At 47.3% G+C, this 27,227-nt stretch overlaps 4 non-coding genes across 4 annotated transcripts; all 4 read right to left on the bottom strand.

The window, feature by feature from the left end:
- Window positions 1–17,395: 17,395 nt before the first annotated feature.
- trnad-guc (transfer RNA aspartic acid (anticodon GUC)) lies at window positions 17,396–17,467 on the bottom strand. Its single transcript has one exon. It is a non-coding gene; the product is annotated as a tRNA-Asp (tRNA).
- A 3,312-nt stretch (window positions 17,468–20,779) lies between these two features.
- Window positions 20,780–20,851, bottom strand: trnad-guc (transfer RNA aspartic acid (anticodon GUC)). Its single transcript has one exon. It is a non-coding gene; the product is annotated as a tRNA-Asp (tRNA).
- A 1,617-nt stretch (window positions 20,852–22,468) lies between these two features.
- Window positions 22,469–22,540, bottom strand: trnad-guc (transfer RNA aspartic acid (anticodon GUC)). Its single transcript has one exon. It is a non-coding gene; the product is annotated as a tRNA-Asp (tRNA).
- Window positions 22,541–24,163: 1,623 nt separating this feature from the next.
- trnad-guc (transfer RNA aspartic acid (anticodon GUC)) lies at window positions 24,164–24,235 on the bottom strand. The gene has a single exon. It is a non-coding gene; the product is annotated as a tRNA-Asp (tRNA).
- Between the last annotated feature and the right edge of the window lie 2,992 nt (window positions 24,236–27,227).

The raw sequence follows: 27,227 nt of genomic DNA, 5'->3' as shown, positions 1-27,227 counted from the left end.
AAAAAACCTCACATTCATTTGTCGCTACCGGTTGCTTAAAGGTTTTCATTTGCACTCCGTTTGCGCGGGAGTTATATGCCCACTGACGGGACGAAGTAACAAGAAAATCAGAATGGGAAACAGAAATTGCTGGAGAAAGTCAGCATCTGGTGTGGGGGTGAGAGTGGGGGAAGAACGCAGTCAACGTTTCTGGTCCAGTGACCATTCTTCAGGACGGCATTTTTCATTTGTCGTCAAAAAGCAGGAAGTCTCGAATGGGTGCCTGGATAGATGAAAGTGTAAGTTTGCCAGGGAGAGCAGAATTGTGACAATTTTCGGTTTTGTTTGTTGGTCAGATGGTTTACAAGAGCAGACTGCTCGGACATGTGAATGCACACCTTTGGAGCAAACGGGACTTGAATACGGCACTCCGGGGTTGAGAAATGGAGCTGACCCCTCAAAATGCCACCGACTCCCCAGCGGGGAACTGAACCCCGGTCACTCGCGTGACAGGCGGGGATACTAACCACTATACTACCGAGGATTGGACGGCGTCACCCTCTGTTTCATTGGTATTAGATAGAATGTTCTTATGTGAAATTTTGATTTGTTGTCAATTTGAATTCTTCTTTAGATCATTCTGCTACCTCTGTGGAGATGATTCAGATATTAGTTATTGTTGTTTTCATGTTTGAATATCTATCTGTAAAGTAATCCGCTGCTGCTGTAAAACAGCCATTTCGTTGTGTCCTACCATCTGTGTTCAACTTCGTCCACTGCTGATCCACGCGCTCTCATTACCTGCCTCCTACAAACTGGTTCACACGCTGGCCTGTAATACAACACAAATCCAACAGCCTGGCTTCAATTCCCACAGCCAAATGGACTCAGCATGAAAGATTCCCCTTTTCAAGCTCATCCCCTCAGGTTCAACTACCACCCATCGATCGCTCCCTCATCAGAGAGCAGTGCTCCTGGAGGACGGTGGTGACTTTACTGCACGCTGCATCAGCTCCACTGTCAACGTCGAAACACTTTGCCAACAATTTCTTGATGTTTATAAAATCATGAGGATGAACAGTTAATCGCAGGGTTACTTCCAACTCACGTCAATCTCTGAGCCATGCATTTAACATCGAAACATAGAAAATAAGTGCAGGGGTAGGCCATTCAGCCCTTCAATTCAGGCAGAATCCGAGGAGCAGGAAAATCAGGATGCTGTCTGACTTGCGTTGCTTTTCCAGCACCACTCTAATCGAGACTCTGATTTCCAGCAACTGCAGTCCTCACTTGTGCCATTCAGCCCTTCAAGACAGCACCACCATTCAATATCATCATGACTGAACGTGGATCTGCATGGGTTTCTCTTCAGAAGGGTCGGTGTGGACTTGTCCGTCTGAATGGCCTGCTTCCACACTGTGGTGATTCTATGATGCCAACAGTGTAGGTTCAGTTCCTGCACGTGCAGCAGACCACAGTGAAGGTTCTGCTTTCTCAACCTTGCCTCTGTGTTGACCTACATGTTAACCCAGCCACTGGGCTTTGTCCTTCTATCGAGAAGAGCAGACAAAAATGCTTCTCAGATGACTTTGACTTTCCACTGTGGGTGTAGTACAGTCTGCCAGCAGCAGGGGATGGTGTTGCATCACCTTAATCGCAGGATCGGGTCCAATCTCTGAGGGGGACTGACCCCTTTTTGATGTGAGGGAGGGTGTAAAAAAACCTCACATTCATTTGTCGCTACCGGTTGCTTAAAGGTTTTCATTTGCACTCCGTTTGCGCGGGAGTTATATGCCCACTGACGGGACGAAGTAACAAGAAAATCAGAATGGGAAACAGAAATTGCTGGAGAAAGTCAGCATCTGGAGTGGGGGTGAGAGTGGGGGAAGAACGCAGTCAACGTTTCTGGTCCAGTGACCATTCTTCAGGACGGCATTTTTCATTTGTCGTCAAAAAGCAGGAAGTCTCGAATGGGTGCCTGGATAGATGAAAGTGTAAGTTTGCCAGGGAGAGCAGAATTGCGACAATTTTCGGTTTTGTTTGTTGGTCAGATTGTTTACAAGAGCAGACTGCTCGGACATGTGAATGCACACCTTTGGAGCAAACGGGACTTGAATACGGCACTGCGGGGTTGAGATATGGAGCTGACCCCTCAAAATGCCACCGACTCCCCGGCGGGGAATCGAACCCCGGTCACCCGCGTGACAGGCGGGGACACTAACCACTATCCTACCGAGGATTGGACGGCATCGCTCTCTGTTTCATTGGTATTAGATAGAATGTTCTTATGTGAAATTTTGATTTGTTGTCAATTTGAATTCTTCTTTAGATCATTCTGCTACCTCTGTGGAGATGATTCAGATATTAGTTATTGTTGTTTTCATGTTTGAATATCTATCTGTAAAGTAATCCGCTGCTGCTGTAAAACAGCCATTTCATTGTGTCCTACCATCTGTGTTCAACTTCGTCCACTGCTGATCCACGCGCTCTCATTACCTGCCTCCTACAAACTGGTTCACACGCTGGCCTGTAATACAACACAAATCCAACAGCCTGGCTTCAATTCCCACAGCCAAATGGACTCAGCATGAAAGATTCCCCTTTTCAAGCTCATCCCCTCAGGTTCAACTATCACCCATCGATCGCTCCCTCATCAGAGAGCAGTGCTCCTGGAGGACGGTGGTGACTTTACTGTACGCTGCATCAGCTCCACTGTCAACGTCGAAACACTTTGCCAACAATTTCTTGATGTTTATAAAATCATGAGGATGAACAGTTAATCGCAGGGTTACTTCCAACTCACGTCAATCTCTGAGCCATGCATTTAACATCGAAACATAGAAAATAAGTGCAGGGGTAGGCCATTCAGCCCTTCAATTCAGGCAGAATCCGAGGAGCAGGAAAATCAGGATGCTGTCTGACTTGCGTTGCTTTTCCAGCACCACTCTAATCGAGACTCTGATTTCCAGCAACTGCAGTCCTCACTTGTGCCATTCAGCCCTTCAAGACAGCACCACCATTCAATATCATCATGACTGAACGTGGATCTGCATGGGTTTCTCTTCAGAAGGGTCGGTGTGGACTTGTCCGTCTGAATGGCCTGCTTCCACACTGTGGTGATTCTATGATGCCAACAGTGTAGGTTCAGTTCCTGCACGTGCAGCAGACCACAGTGAAGGTTCTGCTTTCTCAACCTTGCCTCTGTGTTGACCTACATGTTAACCCAGCCACTGGGCTTTGTCCTTCTATCGAGAAGAGCAGACAAAAATGCTTCTCAGATGACATTGACTTTCCACTGTGGGTGTAGTACAGTCTGCCAGCAGCAGGGGATGGTGTTGCATCACCTTAATCGCAGGATCGGGTCCAATCTCTGAGGGGGACTGACCCCTTTTTGATGTGAGGGAGGGTGTAAAAAAACCTCACATTCATTTGTCGCTACCGGTTGCTTAAAGGTTTTCATTTGCACTCCGTTTGCGCGGGAGTTATATGCCCACTGACGGGACGAAGTAACAAGAAAATCAGAATGGGAAACAGAAATTGCTGGAGAAAGTCAGCATCTGGAGTGGGGGTGAGAGTGGGGGAAGAACGCAGTCAACGTTTCTGGTCCAGTGACCATTCTTCAGGACGGCATTTTTCATTTGTCGTCAAAAAGCAGGAAGTCTCGAATGGGTGCCTGGATAGATGAAAGTGTAAGTTTGCCAGGGAGAGCAGAATTGCGACAATTTTCGGTTTTGTTTGTTGGTCAGATTGTTTACAAGAGCAGACTGCTCGGACATGTGAATGCACACCTTTGGAGCAAACGGGACTTGAATACGGCACTGAGGGGTTGAGATATGGAGCTGACCCCTCAAAATGGCACCGACTCCCCGGCAGGCAATTGAACCCCGGTCTCCCGCGTGACAGGCGGGGATACTAACCACTAGACTACCGAGGATTGGACGGCGTCGCCCTCTGTTTCATTGGTATTAGATAGAATGTTCTTATGTGAAATTTTGATTTGTTGTCAATTTGAATTCTTCTTTAGATCATTCTGCTACCTCTGTGGAGATGATTCAGATATTAGTTATTGTTGTTTTCATGTTTGAATATCTATCTGTAAAGTAATCCGCTGCTGCTGTAAAACAGCCATTTCGTTGTGTCCTACCATCTGTGTTCAACTTCGTCCACTGCTGATCCACGCGCTCTCATTACCTGCCTCCTACAAACTGGTTCACACGCTGGCCTGTAATACAACACAAATCCAACAGCCTGGCTTCAATTCCCACAGCCAAATGGACTCAGCATGAAAGATTCCCCTTTTCAAGCTCATCCCCTCAGGTTCAACTATCACCCATCGATCGCTCCCTCATCAGAGAGCAGTGCTCCTGGAGGACGGTGGTGACTTTACTGTACGCTGCATCAGCTCCACTGTCAACGTCGAAACACTTTGCCAACAATTTCTTGATGTTTATAAAATCATGAGGATGAACAGTTAATCGCAGGGTTACTTCCAACTCACGTCAATCTCTGAGCCATGCATTTAACATCGAAACATAGAAAATAAGTGCAGGGGTAGGCCATTCAGCCCTTCAATTCAGGCAGAATCCGAGGAGCAGGAAAATCAGGATGCTGTCTGACTTGCGTTGCTTTTCCAGCACCACTCTAATCGAGACTCTGATTTCCAGCAACTGCAGTCCTCACTTGTGCCATTCAGCCCTTCAAGACAGCACCACCATTCAATATCATCATGACTGAACGTGGATCTGCATGGGTTTCTCTTCAGAAGGGTCGGTGTGGACTTGTCCGTCTGAATGGCCTGCTTCCACACTGTGGTGATTCTATGATGCCAACAGTGTAGGTTCAGTTCCTGCACGTGCAGCAGACCACAGTGAAGGTTCTGCTTTCTCAACCTTGCCTCTGTGTTGACCTACATGTTAACCCAGCCACTGGGCTTTGTCCTTCTATCGAGAAGAGCAGACAAAAATGCTTCTCAGATGACTTTGACTTTCCACTGTGGGTGTAGTACAGTCTGCCAGCAGCAGGGGATGGTGTTGCATCACCTTAATCGCAGGATCGGGTCCAATCTCTGAGGGGGACTGACCCCTTTTTGATGTGAGGGAGGGTGTAAAAAAACCTCACATTCATTTGTCGCTACCGGTTGCTTAAAGGTTTTCATTTGCACTCCGTTTGCGCGGGAGTTATATGCCCACTGACGGGACGAAGTAACAAGAAAATCAGAATGGGAAACAGAAATTGCTGGAGAAAGTCAGCATCTGGAGTGGGGGTGAGAGTGGGGGAAGAACGCAGTCAACGTTTCTGGTCCAGTGACCATTCTTCAGGACGGCATTTTTCATTTGTCGTCAAAAAGCAGGAAGTCTCGAATGGGTGCCTGGATAGATGAAAGTGTAAGTTTGCCAGGGAGAGCAGAATTGCGACAATTTTCGGTTTTGTTTGTTGGTCAGATTGTTTACAAGAGCAGACTGCTCGGACATGTGAATGCACACCTTTGGAGCAAACGGGACTTGAATACGGCACTGCGGGGTTGAGATATGGAGCTGACCCCTCAAAATGCCACCGACTCCCCGGCGGGGAATCGAACCCGGGTCACCCGCGTGACAGGCGGGGACACTAACCACTATCCTACCGAGGATTGGACGGCGTCGCCCTCTGTTTCATTGGTATTAGATAGAATGTTCTTATGTGAAATTTTGATTTGTTGTCAATTTGAATTCTTCTTTAGATCATTCTGCTACCTCTGTGGAGATGATTCAGATATTAGTTATTGTTGTTTTCATGTTTGAATATCTATCTGTAAAGTAATCCGCTGCTGCTGTAAAACAGCCATTTCGTTGTGTCCTACCATCTGTGTTCAACTTCGTCCACTGCTGATCCACGCGCTCTCATTACCTGCCTCCTACAAACTGGTTCACACGCTGGCCTGTAATACAACACAAATCCAACAGCCTGGCTTCAATTCCCACAGCCAAATGGACTCAGCATGAAAGATTCCCCTTTTCAAGCTCATCCCCTCAGGTTCAACTACCACCCATCGATCGCTCCCTCATCAGAGAGCAGTGCTCCTGGAGGACGGTGGTGACTTTACTGTACACTGCATCAGCTCCACTGTCAACGTCGAAACACTTTGCCAACAATTTCTTGATGTTTATAAAATCATGAGGATGAACAGTTAATCGCAGGGATACTTCCAACTCACGTCAATCTCTGAGCCATGCATTTAACATCGAAACATAGAAAATAAGTGCAGGGGTAGGCCATTCAGCCCTTCAATTCAGGCAGAATCCGAGGAGCAGGAAAATCAGGATGCTGTCTGACTTGCGTTGCTTTTCCAGCACCACACTAATCGAGACTCTGATTTCCAGCAACTGCAGTCCTCACTTGTGCCATTCAGCCCTTCAAGACAGCACCACCATTCAATATCATCATGACTGAACGTGGATCTGCATGGGTTTCTCTTCAGAAGGGTCGGTGTGGACTTGTCCGTCTGAATGGCCTGCTTCCACACTGTGGTGATTCTATGATGCCAACAGTGTAGGTTCAGTTCCTGCACGTGCAGCAGACCACAGTGAAGGTTCTGCTTTCTCAACCTTGCCTCTGTGTTGACCTACATGTTAACCCAGCCACTGGGCTTTGTCCTTCTATCGAGAAGAGCAGACAAAAATGCTTCTCAGATGACATTGACTTTCCACTGTGGGTGTAGTACAGTCTGCCAGCAGCAGGGGATGGTGTTGCATCACCTTAATCGCAGGATCGGGTCCAATCTCTGAGGGGGACTGACCCCTTTTTGATGTGAGGGAGGGTGTAAAAAAACCTCACATTCATTTGTCGCTACCGGTTGCTTAAAGGTTTTCATTTGCACTCCGTTTGCGCGGGAGTTATATGCCCACTGACGGGACGAAGTAACAAGAAAATCAGAATGGGAAACAGAAATTGCTGGAGAAAGTCAGCATCTGGAGTGGGGGTGAGAGTGGGGGAAGAACGCAGTCAACGTTTCTGGTCCAGTGACCATTCTTCAGGACGGCATTTTTCATTTGTCGTCAAAAAGCAGGAAGTCTCGAATGGGTGCCTGGATAGATGAAAGTGTAAGTTTGCCAGGGAGAGCAGAATTGCGACAATTTTCGGTTTTGTTTGTTGGTCAGATTGTTTACAAGAGCAGACTGCTCGGACATGTGAATGCACACCTTTGGAGCAAACGGGACTTGAATACGGCACTGAGGGGTTGAGATATGGAGCTGACCCCTCAAAATGGCACCGACTCCCCGGCAGGCAATTGAACCCCGGTCTCCCGCGTGACAGGCGGGGATACTAACCACTAGACTACCGAGGATTGGACGGCGTCGTCCTCTGTTTCATTGGTATTAGATAGAATGTTCTTATGTGAAATTTTGATTTGTTGTCAATTTGAATTCTTCTTTAGATCATTCTGCTACCTCTGTGGAGATGATTCAGATATTAGTTATTGTTGTTTTCATGTTTGAATATCTATCTGTAAAGTAATCCGCTGCTGCTGTAAAACAGCCATTTCGTTGTGTCCTACCATCTGTGTTCAACTTCGTCCACTGCTGATCCACGCGCTCTCATTACCTGCCTCCTACAAACTGGTTCACACGCTGGCCTGTAATACAACACAAATCCAACAGCCTGGCTTCAATTCCCACAGCCAAATGGACTCAGCATGAAAGATTCCCCTTTTCAAGCTCATCCCCTCAGGTTCAACTATCACCCATCGATCGCTCCCTCATCAGAGAGCAGTGCTCCTGGAGGACGGTGGTGACTTTACTGTACGCTGCATCAGCTCCACTGTCAACGTCGAAACACTTTGCCAACAATTTCTTGATGTTTATAAAATCATGAGGATGAACAGTTAATCGCAGGGTTACTTCCAACTCACGTCAATCTCTGAGCCATGCATTTAACATCGAAACATAGAAAATAAGTGCAGGGGTAGGCCATTCAGCCCTTCAATTCAGGCAGAATCCGAGGAGCAGGAAAATCAGGATGCTGTCTGACTTGCGTTGCTTTTCCAGCACCACTCTAATCGAGACTCTGATTTCCAGCAACTGCAGTCCTCACTTGTGCCATTCAGCCCTTCAAGACAGCACCACCATTCAATATCATCATGACTGAACGTGGATCTGCATGGGTTTCTCTTCAGAAGGGTCGGTGTGGACTTGTCCGTCTGAATGGCCTGCTTCCACACTGTGGTGATTCTATGATGCCAACAGTGTAGGTTCAGTTCCTGCACGTGCAGCAGACCACAGTGAAGGTTCTGCTTTCTCAACCTTGCCTCTGTGTTGACCTACATGTTAACCCAGCCACTGGGCTTTGTCCTTCTATCGAGAAGAGCAGACAAAAATGCTTCTCAGATGACTTTGACTTTCCACTGTGGGTGTAGTACAGTCTGCCAGCAGCAGGGGATGGTGTTGCATCACCTTAATCGCAGGATCGGGTCCAATCTCTGAGGGGGACTGACCCCTTTTTGATGTGAGGGAGGGTGTAAAAAAACCTCACATTCATTTGTCGCTACCGGTTGCTTAAAGGTTTTCATTTGCACTCCGTTTGCGCGGGAGTTATATGCCCACTGACGGGACGAAGTAACAAGAAAATCAGAATGGGAAACAGAAATTGCTGGAGAAAGTCAGCATCTGGAGTGGGGGTGAGAGTGGGGGAAGAACGCAGTCAACGTTTCTGGTCCAGTGACCATTCTTCAGGACGGCATTTTTCATTTGTCGTCAAAAAGCAGGAAGTCTCGAATGGGTGCCTGGATAGATGAAAGTGTAAGTTTGCCAGGGAGAGCAGAATTGCGACAATTTTCGGTTTTGTTTGTTGGTCAGATTGTTTACAAGAGCAGACTGCTCGGACATGTGAATGCACACCTTTGGAGCAAACGGGACTTGAATACGGCACTGCGGGGTTGAGATATGGAGCTGACCCCTCAAAATGCCACCGACTCCCCGGCGGGGAATCGAACCCCGGTCACCCGCGTGACAGGCGGGGACACTAACCACTATCCTACCGAGGATTGGACGGCGTCGCCCTCTGTTTCATTGGTATTAGATAGAATGTTCTTATGTGAAATTTTGATTTGTTGTCAATTTGAATTCTTCTTTAGATCATTCTGCTACCTCTGTGGAGATGATTCAGATATTAGTTATTGTTGTTTTCATGTTTGAATATCTATCTGTAAAGTAATCCGCTGCTGCTGTAAAACAGCCATTTCGTTGTGTCCTACCATCTGTGTTCAACTTCGTCCACTGCTGATCCACGCGCTCTCATTACCTGCCTCCTACAAACTGGTTCACACGCTGGCCTGTAATACAACACAAATCCAACAGCCTGGCTTCAATTCCCACAGCCAAATGGACTCAGCATGAAAGATTCCCCTTTTCAAGCTCATCCCCTCAGGTTCAACTACCACCCATCGATCGCTCCCTCATCAGAGAGCAGTGCTCCTGGAGGACGGTGGTGACTTTACTGTACACTGCATCAGCTCCACTGTCAACGTCGAAACACTTTGCCAACAATTTCTTGATGTTTATAAAATCATGAGGATGAACAGTTAATCGCAGGGATACTTCCAACTCACGTCAATCTCTGAGCCATGCATTTAACATCGAAACATAGAAAATAAGTGCAGGGGTAGGCCATTCAGCCCTTCAATTCAGGCAGAATCCGAGGAGCAGGAAAATCAGGATGCTGTCTGACTTGCGTTGCTTTTCCAGCACCACTCTAATCGAGACTCTGATTTCCAGCAACTGCAGTCCTCACTTGTGCCATTCAGCCCTTCAAGACAGCACCACCATTCAATATCATCATGACTGAACGTGGATCTGCATGGGTTTCTCTTCAGAAGGGTCGGTGTGGACTTGTCCGTCTGAATGGCCTGCTTCCACACTGTGGTGATTCTATGATGCCAACAGTGTAGGTTCAGTTCCTGCACGTGCAGCAGACCACAGTGAAGGTTCTGCTTTCTCAACCTTGCCTCTGTGTTGACCTACATGTTAACCCAGCCACTGGGCTTTGTCCTTCTATCGAGAAGAGCAGACAAAAATGCTTCTCAGATGACTTTGACTTTCCACTGTGGGTGTAGTACAGTCTGCCAGCAGCAGGGGATGGTGTTGCATCACCTTAATCGCAGGATCGGGTCCAATCTCTGAGGGGGACTGACCCCTTTTTGATGTGAGGGAGGGTGTAAAAAAACCTCACATTCATTTGTCGCTACCGGTTGCTTAAAGGTTTTCATTTGCACTCCGTTTGCGCGGGTGTTATATGCCCACTGACGGGACGAAGTAACAAGAAAATCAGAATGGGAAACAGAAATTGCTGGAGAAAGTCAGCATCTGGAGTGGGGGTGAGAGTGGGGGAAGAACGCAGTCAACGTTTCTGGTCCAGTGACCATTCTTCAGGACGGCATTTTTCATTTGTCGTCAAAAAGCAGGAAGTCTCGAATGGCTGCCTGGATAGATGAAAGTGTAAGTTTGCCAGGGAGAGCAGAATTGTGACAATTTTCGGTTTTGTTTGTTGGTCAGATTGTTTACAAGAGCAGACTGCTCGGACATGTGAATGCACACCTTTGGAGCAAACGGGACTTGAATACGGCACTCCGGGGTTGAGAAATGGAGCTCACCCCTCAAAATGCCACCGACTCCCCAGCGGGGAACTGAACCCCGGTCACCCGCGTGACAGGCGGGGATACTAACCACTATACTACCGAGGATTGGACGGCGTCGCCCTCTGTTTCATTGGTATTAGATAGAATGTTCTTATGTGAAATTTTGATTTGTTGTCAATTTGAATTCTTCTTTAGATCATTCTGCTACCTCTGTGGAGATGATTCAGATATTAGTTATTGTTGTTTTCATGTTTGAATATCTATCTGTAAAGTAATCCGCTGCTGCTGTAAAACAGCCATTTCGTTGTGTCCTACCATCTGTGTTCAACTTCGTCCACTGCTGATCCACGCGCTCTCATTACCTGCCTCCTACAAACTGGTTCACACGCTGGCCTGTAATACAACACAAATCCAACAGCCTGGCTTCAATTCCCACAGCCAAATGGACTCAGCATGAAAGATTCCCCTTTTCAAGCTCATCCCCTCAGGTTTAACTACCACCCATCGATCGCTCCCTCATCAGAGAGCAGTGCTCCTGGAGGACGGTGGTGACTTTACTGTACGCTGCATCAGCTCCACTGTCAACGTCGAAACACTTTGCCAACAATTTCTTGATGTTTATAAAATCATGAGGATGAACAGTTAATCGCAGGGTTACTTCCAACTCACGTCAATCTCTGAGCCATGCATTTAACATCGAAACATAGAAAATAAGTGCAGGGGTAGGCCATTCAGCCCTTCAATTCAGGCAGAATCCGAGGAGCAGGAAAATCAGGATGCTGTCTGACTTGCGTTGCTTTTCCAGCACCACTCTAATCGAGACTCTGATTTCCAGCAACTGCAGTCCTCACTTGTGCCATTCAGCCCTTCAAGACAGCACCACCATTCAATATCATCATGACTGAACGTGGATTTGCATGGGTTTCTCTTCAGAAGGGTCGGTGTGGACTTGTCCGTCTGAATGGCCTGCTTCCACACTGTGGTGATTCTATGATGCCAACAGTGTAGGTTCAGTTCCTGCACGTGCAGCAGACCACAGTGAAGGTTCTGCTTTCTCAACCTTGCCTCTGTGTTGACCTACATGTTAACCCAGCCACTGGGCTTTGTCCTTCTATCGAGAAGAGCAGACAAAAATGCTCCTCAGATGACTTTGACTTTCCACTGTGGGTGTAGTACAGTCTGCCAGCAGCAGGGGATGGTGTTGCATCACCTTAATCGCAGGATCGGGTCCAATCTCTGAGGGGGACTGACCCCTTTTTGATGTGAGGGAGGGTGTAAAAAAACCTCACATTCATTTGTCGCTACCGGTTGCTTAAAGGTTTTCATTTGCACTCCGTTTGCGCGGGAGTTATAAGCCCACTGACGGGACGAAGTAACAAGAAAATCAGAATGGGAAACAGAAATTGCTGGAGAAAGTCAGCATCTGGAGTGGGGGTGAGAGTGGGGGAAGAACGCAGTCAACGTTTCTGGTCCAGTGACCATTCTTCAGGACGGCATTTTTCATTTGTCGTCAAAAAGCAGGAAGTCTCGAATGGGTGCCTGGATAGATGAAAGTGTAAGTTTGCCAGGGAGAGCAGAATTGAGACAATTTTCGGTTTTATTTGTTGGTCAGATGGTTTACAAGAGCAGACTGCTCGGACATGTGAATGCACACCTTTGGAGCAAACGGGACTTGAATACGGCACTCCGGGGTTGAGATATGGAGCTGACCCCTCAAAATGCCACCGACTCCCCAGCGGGGAACTGAACCCCGGTCACCCGCGTGACAGGCGGGGATACTAACCACTATACTACCGAGGATTGGACGGCGTCGCCCTCTGTTTCATTGGTATTAGATAGAATGTTCTTATGTGAAATTTTGATTTGTTGTCAATTTGAATTCTTCTTTAGATCATTCTGCTACCTCTGTGGAGATGATTCAGATATTAGTTATTGTTGTTTTCATGTTTGAATATCTATCTGTAAAGTAATCCGCTGCTGCTGTAAAACAGCCATTTCGTTGTGTCCTACCATCTGTGTTCAACTTCGTCCACTGCTGATCCACGCGCTCTCATTACCTGCCTCCTACAAACTGGTTCACACGCTGGCCTGTAATACAACACAAATCCAACAGCCTGGCTTCAATTCCCACAGCCAAATGGACTCAGCATGAAAGATTCCCCTTTTCAAGCTCATCCCCTCAGGTTTAACTACCACCCATCGATCGCTCCCTCATCAGAGAGCAGTGCTCCTGGAGGACGGTGGTGACTTTACTGTACGCTGCATCAGCTCCACTGTCAACGTCGAAACACTTTGCCAACAATTTCTTGATGTTTATAAAATCATGAGGATGAACAGTTAATCGCAGGGTTACTTCCAACTCACGTCAATCTCTGAGCCATGCATTTAACATCGAAACATAGAAAATAAGTGCAGGGGTAGGCCATTCAGCCCTTCAATTCAGGCAGAATCCGAGGAGCAGGAAAATCAGGATGCTGTCTGACTTGCGTTGCTTTTCCAGCACCACTCTAATCGAGACTCTGATTTCCAGCAACTGCAGTCCTCACTTGTGCCATTCAGCCCTTCAAGACAGCACCACCATTCAATATCATCATGACTGAACGTGGATTTGCATGGGTTTCTCTTCAGAAGGGTCGGTGTGGACTTGTCCGTCTGAATGGCCTGCTTCCACACTGTGGTGATTCTATGATGCCAACAGTGTAGGTTCAGTTCCTGCACGTGCAGCAGACCACAGTGAAGGTTCTGCTTTCTCAACCTTGCCTCTGTGTTGACCTACATGTTAACCCAGCCACTGGGCTTTGTCCTTCTATCGAGAAGAGCAGACAAAAATGCTCCTCAGATGACTTTGACTTTCCACTGTGGGTGTAGTACAGTCTGCCAGCAGCAGGGGATGGTGTTGCATCACCTTAATCGCAGGATCGGGTCCAATCTCTGAGGGGGACTGACCCCTTTTTGATGTGAGGGAGGGTGTAAAAAAACCTCACATTCATTTGTCGCTACCGGTTGCTTAAAGGTTTTCATTTGCACTCCGTTTGCGCGGGAGTTATAAGCCCACTGACGGGACGAAGTAACAAGAAAATCAGAATGGGAAACAGAAATTGCTGGAGAAAGTCAGCATCTGGAGTGGGGGTGAGAGTGGGGGAAGAACGCAGTCAACGTTTCTGGTCCAGTGACCATTCTTCAGGACGGCATTTTTCATTTGTCGTCAAAAAGCAGGAAGTCTCGAATGGGTGCCTGGATAGATGAAAGTGTAAGTTTGCCAGGGAGAGCAGAATTGAGACAATTTTCGGTTTTATTTGTTGGTCAGATGGTTTACAAGAGCAGACTGCTCGGACATGTGAATGCACACCTTTGGAGCAAACGGGACTTGAATACGGCACTCCGGGGTTGAGATATGGAGCTGACCCCTCAAAATGCCACCGACTCCCCGGCGGGGAATTGAACCCCGGTCTCCCGCGTGACAGGCGGGGATACTAACCACTATACTACCGACGATTAGACGGCGTCGCCCTCTGTTTCATTGGTATTAGATAGAATGTTCTTATGTGAAATTTTGATTTGTTGTCAATTTGAATTCTTCTTTAGATCATTCTGCTACCTCTGTGGAGATGATTCAGATATTAGTTATTGTTGTTTTCATGTTTGAATAGCTATCTGTAAAGTAATCCGCTGCTGCTGTAAAACAGCCATTTCGTTGTGTCCTACCATCTGTGTTCAACTTCGTCCACTGCTGATCCACGCGCTCTCATTACCTGCCTCCTACAAACTGGTTCACACGCTGGCCTGTAATGCAACACAAATCAAACAGCCTGGCTTCAATTCCCACAGCCAAATGGACTCAGCATGAAAGATTCCCCTTTTCAAGCTCATCCCCTCAGGTTCAACTACCACCCATCGATCGCTCCCTCATCAGAGAGCAGTGCTCCTGGAGGACGGTGGTGACTTTACTGTACGCTGCATCAGCTCCACTGTCAACGTCGAAACACTTTGCCAACAATTTCTTGATGTTTATAAAATCATGAGGATGAACAGTTAATCGCAGGGTTACTTCCAACTCACGTCAATCTCTGAGCCATGCATTTAACATCGAAACATAGAAAATAAGTGCAGGGGTAGGCCATTCAGCCCTTCAATTCAGGCAGAATCCGAGGAGCAGGAAAATCAGGATGCTGTCTGACTTGCGTTGCTTTTCCAGCACCGCTCTAATCGAGACTCTGATTTCCAGCAACTGCAGTCCTCACTTGTGCCATTCAGCCCTTCAAGACAGCACCACCATTCAATATCATCATGACTGAACGTGGATCTGCATGGGTTTCTCTTCAGAAGGGTCGGTGTGGACTTGTCCGTCTGAATGGCCTGCTTCCACACTGTGGTGATTCTATGATGCCAACAGTGTAGGTTCAGTTCCTGCACGTGCAGCAGACCACAGTGAAGGTTCTGCTTTCTCAACCTTGCCTCTGTGTTGACCTACATGTTAACCCAGCCACTGGGCTTTGTCCTTCTATCGAGAAGAGCAGACAAAAATGCTTCTCAGATGACTTTGACTTTCCACTGTGGGTGTAGTACAGTCTGCCAGCAGCAGGGGATGGTGTTGCATCACCTTAATCGCAGGATCGGGTCCAATCTCTGAGGGGGACTGACCCCTTTTTGATGTGAGGGAGGGTGTAAAAAAACCTCACATTCATTTGTCGCTACCGGTTGCTTAAAGGTTTTCATTTGCACTCCGTTTGCGCGGGAGTTATAAGCCCACTGACGGGACGAAGTAACAAGAAAATCAGAATGGGAAACAGAAATTGCTGGAGAAAGTCAGCATCTGGAGTGGGGGTGAGAGTGGGGGAAGAACGCAGTCAACGTTTCTGGTCCAGTGACCATTCTTCAGGTCGGCATTTTTCATTTGTCGTCAAAAAGCAGGAAGTCTCGAATGGGTGCCTGGATAGATGAAAGTGTAAGTTTGCCAGGGAGAGCAGAATTGAGACAATTTTCGGTTTTGTTTGTTGGTCAGATTGTTTACAAGAGCAGACTGCTCGGACATGTGAATGCACACCTTTGGAGCAAACGGGACTTGAATACGGCACTCCGGGGTTGAGAAATGGAGCTGACCCCTCAAAATGCCACCGACTCCCCGGCGGGGAACTGAACCCCGGACTCTCGCGTGACAGGCGGGGATACTAACCACTATACTACCGAGGATTGGACGGCGTCGTCCTCTGTTTCATTGGTATTAGATAGAATGTTCTTATGTGAAATTTTGATTTGTTGTCAATTTGAATTCTTCTTTAGATCATTCTGCTACCTCTGTGGATATGATTCAGATATTAGTTATTGTTGTTTTCATGTTTGAATATCTATCTGTAAAGTAATCCGCTGCTGCTGTAAAACAGCCATTTCGTTGTGTCCTACCATCTGTGTTCAACTTCGTCCACTGCTGATCCACGCGCTCTCATTACCTGCCTCCTACAAACTGGTTCACACGCTGGCCTGTAATACAACACAAATCCAACAGCCTGGCTTCAATTCCCACAGCCAAATGGACTCAGCATGAAAGATTCCCCTTTTCAAGCTCATCCCCTCAGGTTCAACTACCACCCATCGATCGCTCCCTCATCAGAGAGCAGTGCTCCTGGAGGACGGTGGTGACTTTACTGTACGCTGCATCAGCTCCACTGTCAACGTCGAAACACTTTGCCAACAATTTCTTGATGTTTATAAAATCATGAGGATGAACAGTTAATCGCAGGGTTACTTCCAACTCACGTCAATCTCTGAGCCATGCATTTAACATCGAAACATAGAAAATAAGTGCAGGGGTAGGCCATTCAGCCCTTCAATTCAGGCAGAATCCGAGGAGCAGGAAAATCAGGATGCTGTCTGACTTGCGTTGCTTTTCCAGCACCACTCTAATCGAGACTCTGATTTCCAGCAACTGCAGTCCTCACTTGTGCCATTCAGCCCTTCAAGACAGTACCACCATTCAATATCATCATGACTGAACGTGGATCTGCATGGGTTTCTCTTCAGAAGGGACGGTGTGGACTTGTCCGTCTGAATGGCCTGCTTCCACACTGTGGTGATTCTATGATGCCAACAGTGTAGGTTCAGTTCCTGCACGTGCAGCAGACCACAGTGAAGGTTCTGCTTTCTCAACCTTGCCTCTGTGTTGACCTACATGTTAACCCAGCCACTGGGCTTTGTCCTTCTATCGAGAAGAGCAGACAAAAATGCTTCTCAGATGACTTTCCACTGTGGGTGTAGTACAGTCTGCCAGCAGCAGGGGATGGTGTTGCATCACCTTAATCGCAGAATCGGGTCCAATCTCTGAGTGGGACTGACCCCTTTTTGATGTGAGGGAGGGTGTAAAAAAACCTCACATTCATTTGTCGCTACCGGTTGCTTAAAGGTTTTCATTTGCACTCCGTTTGCGCGGGAGTTATAAGCCCACTGACGGGACGAAGTAACAAGAAAATCAGAATGGGAAACAGAAATTGCTGGAGAAAGTCAGCATCTGGAGTGGGGGTGAGAGTGGGGGAAGAAAGCAGTCAACGTTTCTGGTCCAGTGACCATTCTTCAGGACGGCATTTTTCATTTGTCGTCAAAAAGCAGGAAGTCTCGAATGGGTGCCTGGATAGATGAAAGTGTAAGTTTGCCAGGGAGAGCAGAATTGAGACAATTTTCGGTTTTGTTTGTTGGTCAGATTGTTTACAAGAGCAGACTGCTCGGACATGTGAATGCACACCTTTGGAGCAAACGGGACTTGAATACGGCACTCCGGGGTTGAGAAATGGAGCTGACCCCTCAAAATGGCACCGACTCCCCGGCGGGGAATTGAACCCCGGTCTCCCGCGTGACAGGCGGGGATACTAACCACTGTACTACCGAGGATAGGACGGCGTCGCCATCTGTTTCATTGGTATTAGATAGAATGTTCTTATGTGAAATTTTGATTTGTTGTCAATTTGAATTCTTCTTTAGATCATTCTGCTACCTCTGTGGAGATGATTCAGATATTAGTTATTGTTGTTTTCATGTTTGAATATCTATCTGTAAAGTAATCCGCTGCTGCTGTAAAACAGCCATTTCGTTGTGTCCTACCATCTGTGTTCAACTTCGTCCACTGCTGATCCACGCGCTCTCATTACCTGCCTCCTACAAACTGGTTCACACGCTGGCCTGTAATACAACACAAATCCAACAGCCTGGCTTCAATTCCCACAGCCAAATGGACTCAGCATGTAAGATTCCCCTTTTCAAGCTCATCCCCTCAGGTTCAACTACCACCCATCGATCGCTCCCTCATCAGAGAGCAGTGCTCCTGGAGGACGGTGGTGACTTTACTGTACGCTGCATCAGCTCCACTGTCAACGTCGAAACACTTTGCCATCAATTTCTTGATGTTTATAAAATCATGAGGATGAACAGTTAATCGCAGGGTTACTTCCAACTCACGTCAATCTCTGAGCCATGCATTTAACATCGAAACATAGAAAATAAGTGCAGGGGTAGGCCATTCAGCCCTTCAATTCAGGCAGAATCCGAGGAGCAGGAAAATCAGGATGCTGTCTGACTTGCGTTGCTTTTCCAGCACCACTCTAATCGAGACTCTGATTTCCAGCAACTGCAGTCCTCACTTGTGCCATTCAGCCCTTCAAGACAGTACCACCATTCAATATCATCATGACTGAACGTGGATCTGCATGGGTTTCTCTTCAGAAGGGACGGTGTGGACTTGTCCGTCTGAATGGCCTGCTTCCACACTGTGGTGATTCTATGATGCCAACAGTGTAGGTTCAGTTCCTGCACGTGCAGCAGACCACAGTGAAGGTTCTGCTTTCTCAACCTTGCCTCTGTGTTGACCTACATGTTAACCCAGCCACTGGGCTTTGTCCTTCTATCGAGAAGAGCAGACAAAAATGCTTCTCAGATGACTTTGACTTTCCACTGTGGGTGTAGTACAGTCTGCCAGCAGCAGGGGATGGTGTTGCATCACCTTAATCGCAGGATCGGGTCCAATCTCTGAGGGGGACTGACCCCTTTTTGATGTGAGGGAGGGTGTAAAAAAACCTCACATTCATTTGTCGCTACCGGTTGCTTAAAGGTTTTCATTTGCACTCCGTTTGCGCGGGAGTTATAAGCCCACTGACGGGACGAAGTAACAAGAAAATCAGAATGGGAAACAGAAATTGCTGGAGAAAGTCAGCATCTGGAGTGGGGGTGAGAGTGGGGGAAGAACGCAGTCAACGTTTCTGGTCCAGTGACCATTCTTCAGGTCGGCATTTTTCATTTGTCGTCAAAAAGCAGGAAGTCTCGAATGGGTGCCTGGATAGATGAAAGTGTAAGTTTGCCAGGGAGAGCAGAATTGAGACAATTTTCGGTTTTGTTTGTTGGTCAGATTGTTTACAAGAGCAGACTGCTCGGACATGTGAATGCACACCTTTGGAGCAAACGGGACTTGAATACGGCACTCCGGGGTTGAGAAATGGAGCTGACCCCTCAAAATGCCACCGACTCCCCGGCGGGGAACTGAACCCCGGACTCTCGCGTGACAGGCGGGGATACTAACCACTATACTACCGAGGATTGGACGGCGTCGTCCTCTGTTTCATTGGTATTAGATAGAATGTTCTTATGTGAAATTTTGATTTGTTGTCAATTTGAATTCTTCTTTAGATCATTCTGCTACCTCTGTGGATATGATTCAGATATTAGTTATTGTTGTTTTCATGTTTGAATATCTATCTGTAAAGTAATCCGCTGCTGCTGTAAAACAGCCATTTCGTTGTGTCCTACCATCTGTGTTCAACTTCGTCCACTGCTGATCCACGCGCTCTCATTACCTGCCTCCTACAAACTGGTTCACACGCTGGCCTGTAATACAACACAAATCCAACAGCCTGGCTTCAATTCCCACAGCCAAATGGACTCAGCATGAAAGATTCCCCTTTTCAAGCTCATCCCCTCAGGTTCAACTACCACCCATCGATCGCTCCCTCATCAGAGAGCAGTGCTCCTGGAGGACGGTGGTGACTTTACTGTACGCTGCATCAGCTCCACTGTCAACGTCGAAACACTTTGCCAACAATTTCTTGATGTTTATAAAATCATGAGGATGAACAGTTAATCGCAGGGTTACTTCCAACTCACGTCAATCTCTGAGCCATGCATTTAACATCGAAACATAGAAAATAAGTGCAGGGGTAGGCCATTCAGCCCTTCAATTCAGGCAGAATCCGAGGAGCAGGAAAATCAGGATGCTGTCTGACTTGCGTTGCTTTTCCAGCACCACTCTAATCGAGACTCTGATTTCCAGCAACTGCAGTCCTCACTTGTGCCATTCAGCCCTTCAAGACAGTACCACCATTCAATATCATCATGACTGAACGTGGATCTGCATGGGTTTCTCTTCAGAAGGGACGGTGTGGACTTGTCCGTCTGAATGGCCTGCTTCCACACTGTGGTGATTCTATGATGCCAACAGTGTAGGTTCAGTTCCTGCACGTGCAGCAGACCACAGTGAAGGTTCTGCTTTCTCAACCTTGCCTCTGTGTTGACCTACATGTTAACCCAGCCACTGGGCTTTGTCCTTCTATCGAGAAGAGCAGACAAAAATGCTTCTCAGATGACTTTCCACTGTGGGTGTAGTACAGTCTGCCAGCAGCAGGGGATGGTGTTGCATCACCTTAATCGCAGGATCGGGTCCAATCTCTGAGTGGGACTGACCCCTTTTTGATGTGAGGGAGGGTGTAAAAAAACCTCACATTCATTTGTCGCTACCGGTTGCTTAAAGGTTTTCATTTGCACTCCGTTTGCGCGGGAGTTATAAGCCCACTGACGGGACGAAGTAACAAGAAAATCAGAATGGGAAACAGAAATTGCTGGAGAAAGTCAGCATCTGGAGTGGGGGTGAGAGTGGGGGAAGAAAGCAGTCAACGTTTCTGGTCCAGTGACCATTCTTCAGGACGGCATTTTTCATTTGTCGTCAAAAAGCAGGAAGTCTCGAATGGGTGCCTGGATAGATGAAAGTGTAAGTTTGCCAGGGAGAGCAGAATTGAGACAATTTTCGGTTTTGTTTGTTGGTCAGATGGTTTACAAGAGCAGACTGCTCGGACATGTGAATGCACACCTTTGGAGCAAACGGGACTTGAATACGGCACTCCGGGGTTGAGAAATGGAGCTGACCCCTCAAAATGGCACCGACTCCCCGGCGGGGAATTGAACCCCGGTCTCCCGCGTGACAGGCGGGGATACTAACCACTGTACTACCGAGGATAGGACGGCGTCGCCATCTGTTTCATTGGTATTAGATAGAATGTTCTTATGTGAAATTTTGATTTGTTGTCAATTTGAATTCTTCTTTAGATCATTCTGCTACCTCTGTGGAGATGATTCAGATATTAGTTATTGTTGTTTTCATGTTTGAATATCTATCTGTAAAGTAATCCGCTGCTGCTGTAAAACAGCCATTTCGTTGTGTCCTACCATCTGTGTTCAACTTCGTCCACTGCTGATCCACGCGCTCTCATTACCTGCCTCCTACAAACTGGTTCACACGCTGGCCTGTAATACAACACAAATCCAACAGCCTGGCTTCAATTCCCACAGCCAAATGGACTCAGCATGTAAGATTCCCCTTTTCAAGCTCATCCCCTCAGGTTCAACTACCACCCATCGATCGCTCCCTCATCAGAGAGCAGTGCTCCTGGAGGACGGTGGTGACTTTACTGTACGCTGCATCAGCTCCACTGTCAACGTCGAAACACTTTGCCATCAATTTCTTGATGTTTATAAAATCATGAGGATGAACAGTTAATCGCAGGGTTACTTCCAACTCACGTCAATCTCTGAGCCATGCATTTAACATCGAAACATAGAAAATAAGTGCAGGGGTAGGCCATTCAGCCCTTCAATTCAGGCAGAATCCGAGGAGCAGGAAAATCAGGATGCTGTCTGACTTGCGTTGCTTTTCCAGCACCACTCTAATCGAGACTCTGATTTCCAGCAACTGCAGTCCTCACTTGTGCCATTCAGCCCTTCAAGACAGTACCACCATTCAATATCATCATGACTGAACGTGGATCTGCATGGGTTTCTCTTCAGAAGGGACGGTGTGGACTTGTCCGTCTGAATGGCCTGCTTCCACACTGTGGTGATTCTATGATGCCAACAGTGTAGGTTCAGTTCCTGCACGTGCAGCAGACCACAGTGAAGGTTCTGCTTTCTCAACCTTGCCTCTGTGTTGACCTACATGTTAACCCAGCCACTGGGCTTTGTCCTTCTATCGAGAAGAGCAGACAAAAATGCTTCTCAGATGACTTTCCACTGTGGGTGTAGTACAGTCTGCCAGCAGCAGGGGATGGTGTTGCATCACCTTAATCGCAGGATCGGGTCCAATCTCTGAGGGGGACTGACCCCTTTTTGATGTGAGGGAGGGTGTAAAAAAACCTCACATTCATTTGTCGCTACCGGTTGCTTAAAGGTTTTCATTTGCACTCCGTTTGCGCGGGAGTTATAAGCCCACTGACGGGACGAAGTAACAAGAAAATCAGAATGGGAAACAGAAATTGCTGGAGAAAGTCAGCATCTGGAGTGGGGGTGAGAGTGGGGGAAGAAAGCAGTCAACGTTTCTGGTCCAGTGACCATTCTTCAGGACGGCATTTTTCATTTGTCGTCAAAAAGCAGGAAGTCTCGAATGGGTGCCTGGATAGATGAAAGTGTAAGTTTGCCAGGGAGAGCAGAATTGAGACAATTTTCGGTTTTGTTTGTTGGTCAGATTGTTTACAAGAGCAGACTGCTCGGACATGTGAATGCACACCTTTGGAGCAAACGGGACTTGAATACGGCACTCCGGGGTTGAGAAATGGAGCTGACCCCTCAAAATGCCACCGACTCCCCGGCGGGGACTTGAACCCCGGTCTCCCGCGTGACAGGCGGGGATACTAACCACTATACTACCGAGGATTGGACGGCGTCGCCCTCTGTTTCATTGGTATTAGATAGAATGTTCTTATGTGAAATTTTGATTTGTTGTCAATTTGAATTCTTCTTTAGATCATTCTGCTACCTCTGTGGATATGATTCAGATATTAGTTATTGTTGTTTTCATGTTTGAATATCTATCTGTAAAGTAATCCGCTGCTGCTGTAAAACAGCCATTTCGTTGTGTCCTACCATCTGTGTTCAACTTCGTCCACTGCTGATCCACGCGCTCTCATTACCTGCCTCCTACAAACTGGTTCACACGCTGGCCTGTAATACAACACAAATCCAACAGCCTGGCTTCAATTCCCACAGCCAAATGGACTCAGCATGAAAGATTCCCCTTTTCAAGCTCATCCCCTCAGGTTCAACTACCACCCATCGATCGCTCCCTCATCAGAGAGCAGTGCTCCTGGAGGACGGTGGTGACTTTACTGTACGCTGCATCAGCTCCACTGTCAACGTCGAAACACTTTGCCAACAATTTCTTGATGTTTATAAAATCATGAGGATGAACAGTTAATCGCAGGGTTACTTCCAACTCACGTCAATCTCTGAGCCATGCATTTAACATCGAAACATAGAAAATAAGTGCAGGGGTAGGCCATTCAGCCCTTCAATTCAGGCAGAATCCGAGGAGCAGGAAAATCAGGATGCTGTCTGACTTGCGTTGCTTTTCCAGCACCACTCTAATCGAGACTCTGATTTCCAGCAACTGCAGTCCTCACTTGTGCCATTCAGCCCTTCAAGACAGCACCACCATTCAATATCATCATGACTGAACGTGGATCTGCATGGGTTTCTCTTCAGAAGGGTCGGTGTGGACTTGTCCGTCTGAATGGCCTGCTTCCACACTGTGGTGATTCTATGATGCCAACAGTGTAGGTTCACTTCCTGCACGTGCAGCAGACCACAGTGAAGGTTCTGCTTTCTCAACCTTGCCTCTGTGTTGACCTACATGTTAACCCAGCCACTGGGCTTTGTCCTTCTATCGAGAAGAGCAGACAAAAATGCTTCTCAGATGACTTTGACTTTCCACTGTGGGTGTAGTACAGTCTGCCAGCAGCAGGGGATGGTGTTGCATCACCTTAATCGCAGGATCGGGTCCAATCTCTGAGGGGGACTGACCCCTTTTTGATGTGAGGGAGGGTGTAAAAAAACCTCACATTCATTTGTTGCTACCGGTTGCTTAAAGGTTTTCATTTGCACTCCGTTTGCGCGGGAGTTATATGCCCACTGACGGGACGAAGTAACAAGAAAATCAGAATGGGAAACAGAAATTGCTGGAGAAAGTCAGCATCTGGAGTGGGGGTGAGAGTGGGGGAAGAACGCAGTCAACGTTTCTGATCCAGTGACCATTCTTCAGGACGGCATTTTTCATTTGTCGTCAAAAAGCAGGAAGTCTCGAATGGGTGCCTGGATAGATGAAAGTGTAAGTTTGCCAGGGAGAGCAGAATTGAGACAATTTTCGGTTTTGTTTGTTGGTCAGATTGTTTACAAGAGAAGACTGCTCGGACATGTGAATGCACACCTTTGGAGCAAATGGGACTTGAATACGGCACTCCGGGGTTGAGAAATGGAGCTGACCCCTCAAAATGGCACCGACTCCCCGGCGGGGAATTGAACCCCGGTCTCCCGCGTGACAGGCGGGGATACTAACCACTATACTACCGAGGATTGGACGGCGTCGCCATCTGTTTCATTGGTATTAGATAGAATGTTCTTATGTGAAATTTTGATTTGTTGTCAAATTGAATTCTTCTTTAGATCATTCTGCTACCTCTGTGGAGATGATTCAGATATTAGTTATTGTTGTTTTCATGTTTGAATATCTATCTGTAAAGTAATCCGCTGCTGCTGTAAAACAGCCATTTCCTTGTGTCCTACCATCTGTGTTCAACTTCGTCCACTGCTGATCCACGCGCTCTCATTACCTGCCTCCTACAAACTGGTTCACACGCTGGCCTGTAATACAACACAAATCCAACAGCCTGGCTTCAATTCCCACAGCCAAATGGACTCAGCATGAAAGATTCCCCTTTTCAAGCTCATCCCCTCAGGTTCAACTACCACCCATCGATCGCTCCCTCATCAGAGAGCAGTGCTCCTGGAGGACGGTGGTGACTTTACTGTACGCTGCATCAGCTCCACTGTCAACGTCGAAACACTTTGCCAACAATTTCTTGATGTTTATAAAATCATGAGGATGAACAGTTAATCGCAGGGTTACTTCCAACTCACGTCAATCTCTGAGCCATGCATTTAACATCGAAACATAGAAAATAAGTGCAGGGGTAGGCCATTCAGCCCTTCAATTCAGGCAGAATCCGAGGAGCAGGAAAATCAGGATGCTGTCTGACTTGCGTTGCTTTTCCAGCACCACTCTAATCGAGACTCTGATTTCCAGCAACTGCAGTCCTCACTTGTGCCATTCAGCCCTTCAAGACAGTACCACCATTCAATATCATCATGACTGAACGTGGATCTGCATGGGTTTCTCTTCAGAAGGGACGGTGTGGACTTGTCCGTCTGAATGGCCTGCTTCCACACTGTGGTGATTCTATGATGCCAACAGTGTAGGTTCAGTTCCTGCACGTGCAGCAGACCACAGTGAAGGTTCTGCTTTCTCAACCTTGCCTCTGTGTTGACCTACATGTTAACCCAGCCACTGGGCTTTGTCCTTCTATCGAGAAGAGCAGACAAAAATGCTTCTCAGATGACTTTCCACTGTGGGTGTAGTACAGTCTGCCAGCAGCAGGGGATGGTGTTGCATCACCTTAATCGCAGGATCGGGTCCAATCTCTGAGGGGGACTGACCCCTTTTTGATGTGAGGGAGGGTGTAAAAAAACCTCACATTCATTTGTCGCTACCGGTTGCTTAAAGGTTTTCATTTGCACTCCGTTTGCGCGGGAGTTATAAGCCCACTGACGGGACGAAGTAACAAGAAAATTAGAATGGGAAACAGAAATTGCTGGAGAAAGTCAGCATCTGGAGTGGGGGTGAGAGTGGGGGAAGAAAGCAGTCAACGTTTCTGGTCCAGTGACCATTCTTCAGGACGGCATTTTTCATTTGTCGTCAAAAAGCAGGAAGTCTCGAATGGGTGCCTGGATAGATGAAAGTGTAAGTTTGCCAGGGAGAGCAGAATTGAGACAATTTTCGGTTTTGTTTGTTGGTCAGATTGTTTACAAGAGCAGACTGCTCGGACATGTGAATGCACACCTTTGGAGCAAACGGGACTTGAATACGGCACTCCGGGGTTGAGAAATGGAGCTGACCCCTCAAAATGCCACCGACTCCCCGGCGGGGAATTGAACCCCGGACTCTCGCGTGACAGGCGGGGATACTAACCACTATACTACCGAGGATTAAGCGGCGTCGCCCTGTGTTTCATTGGTATTAGATAGAATGTTCTTATGTGAAATTTTGATTTGTTGTCAATTTGAATTCTTCTTTAGATCATTCTGCTACCTCTGTGGAGATGATTCAGATATTAGTTATTGTTGTTTTCATGTTTGAATATCTATCTGTAAAGTAATCCGCTGCTGCTGTAAAACAGCCATTTCGTTGTGTCCTACCATCTGTGTTCAACTTCGTCCACTGCTGATCCACGCGCTCTCATTACCTGCCTCCTACAAACTGGTTCACACGCTGGCCTGTAATACAACACAAATCCAACAGCCTGGCTTCAATTCCCACAGCCAAATGGACTCAGCATGAAAGATTCCCCTTTTCAAGCTCATCCCCTCAGGTTCAACTACCACCCATCGATCGCTCCCTCATCAGAGAGCAGTGCTCCTGGAGGACGGTGGTGACTTTACTGTACGCTGCATCAGCTCCACTGTCAACGTCGAAACACTTTGCCAACAATTTCTTGATGTTTATAAAATCATGAGGATGAACAGTTAATCGCAGGGTTACTTCCAACTCACGTCAATCTCTGAGCCATGCATTTAACATCGAAACATAGAAAATAAGTGCAGGGGTAGGCCATTCAGCCCTTCAATTCAGGCAGAATCCGAGGAGCAGGAAAATCAGATGCTGTCTGACTTGCGTTGCTTTTCCAGCACCACTCTAATCGAGACTCTGATTTCCAGCAACTGCAGTCCTCACTTGTGCCATTCAGCCCTTCAAGACAGCACCACCATTCAATATCATCATGACTGAACGTGGATCTGCATGGGTTTCTCTTCAGAAGGGACGGTGTGGACTTGTCCGTCTGAATGGCCTGCTTCCACACTGTGGTGATTCTATGATGCCAACAGTGTAGGTTCAGTTCCTGCACGTGCAGCAGACCACAGTGAAGGTTCTGCTTTCTCAACCTTGCCTCTGTGTTGACCTACATGTTAACCCAGCCACTGGGCTTTGTCCTTCTATCGAGAAGAGCAGACAAAAATGCTTCTCAGATGACTTTGACTTTCCACTGTGGGTGTAGTACAGTCTGCCAGCAGCAGGGGATGGTGTTGCATCACCTTAATCGCAGGATCGGGTCCAATCTCTGAGGGGGACTGACCCCTTTTTGATGTGAGGGAGGGTGTAAAAAAACCTCACATTCATTTGTCGCTACCGGTTGCTTAAAGGTTTTCATTTGCACTCCGTTTGCGCGGGAGTTATATGCCCACTGACGGGACGAAGTAACAAGAAAATCAGAATGGGAAACAGAAATTGCTG

The sequence above is a fragment of the Chiloscyllium plagiosum genome, unplaced genomic scaffold, assembly GCF_037043375.1.
Source record: "Chiloscyllium plagiosum isolate Xiang-an unplaced genomic scaffold, Cpla_swu_hap1 HiC_scaffold_35, whole genome shotgun sequence".
Classification (NCBI taxonomy): Eukaryota; Metazoa; Chordata; class Chondrichthyes; order Orectolobiformes; family Hemiscylliidae; genus Chiloscyllium; species Chiloscyllium plagiosum.
Note: the sequence above shows the minus strand (reverse complement) of the source record. Positions and strands in the feature narration are given on the sequence as shown.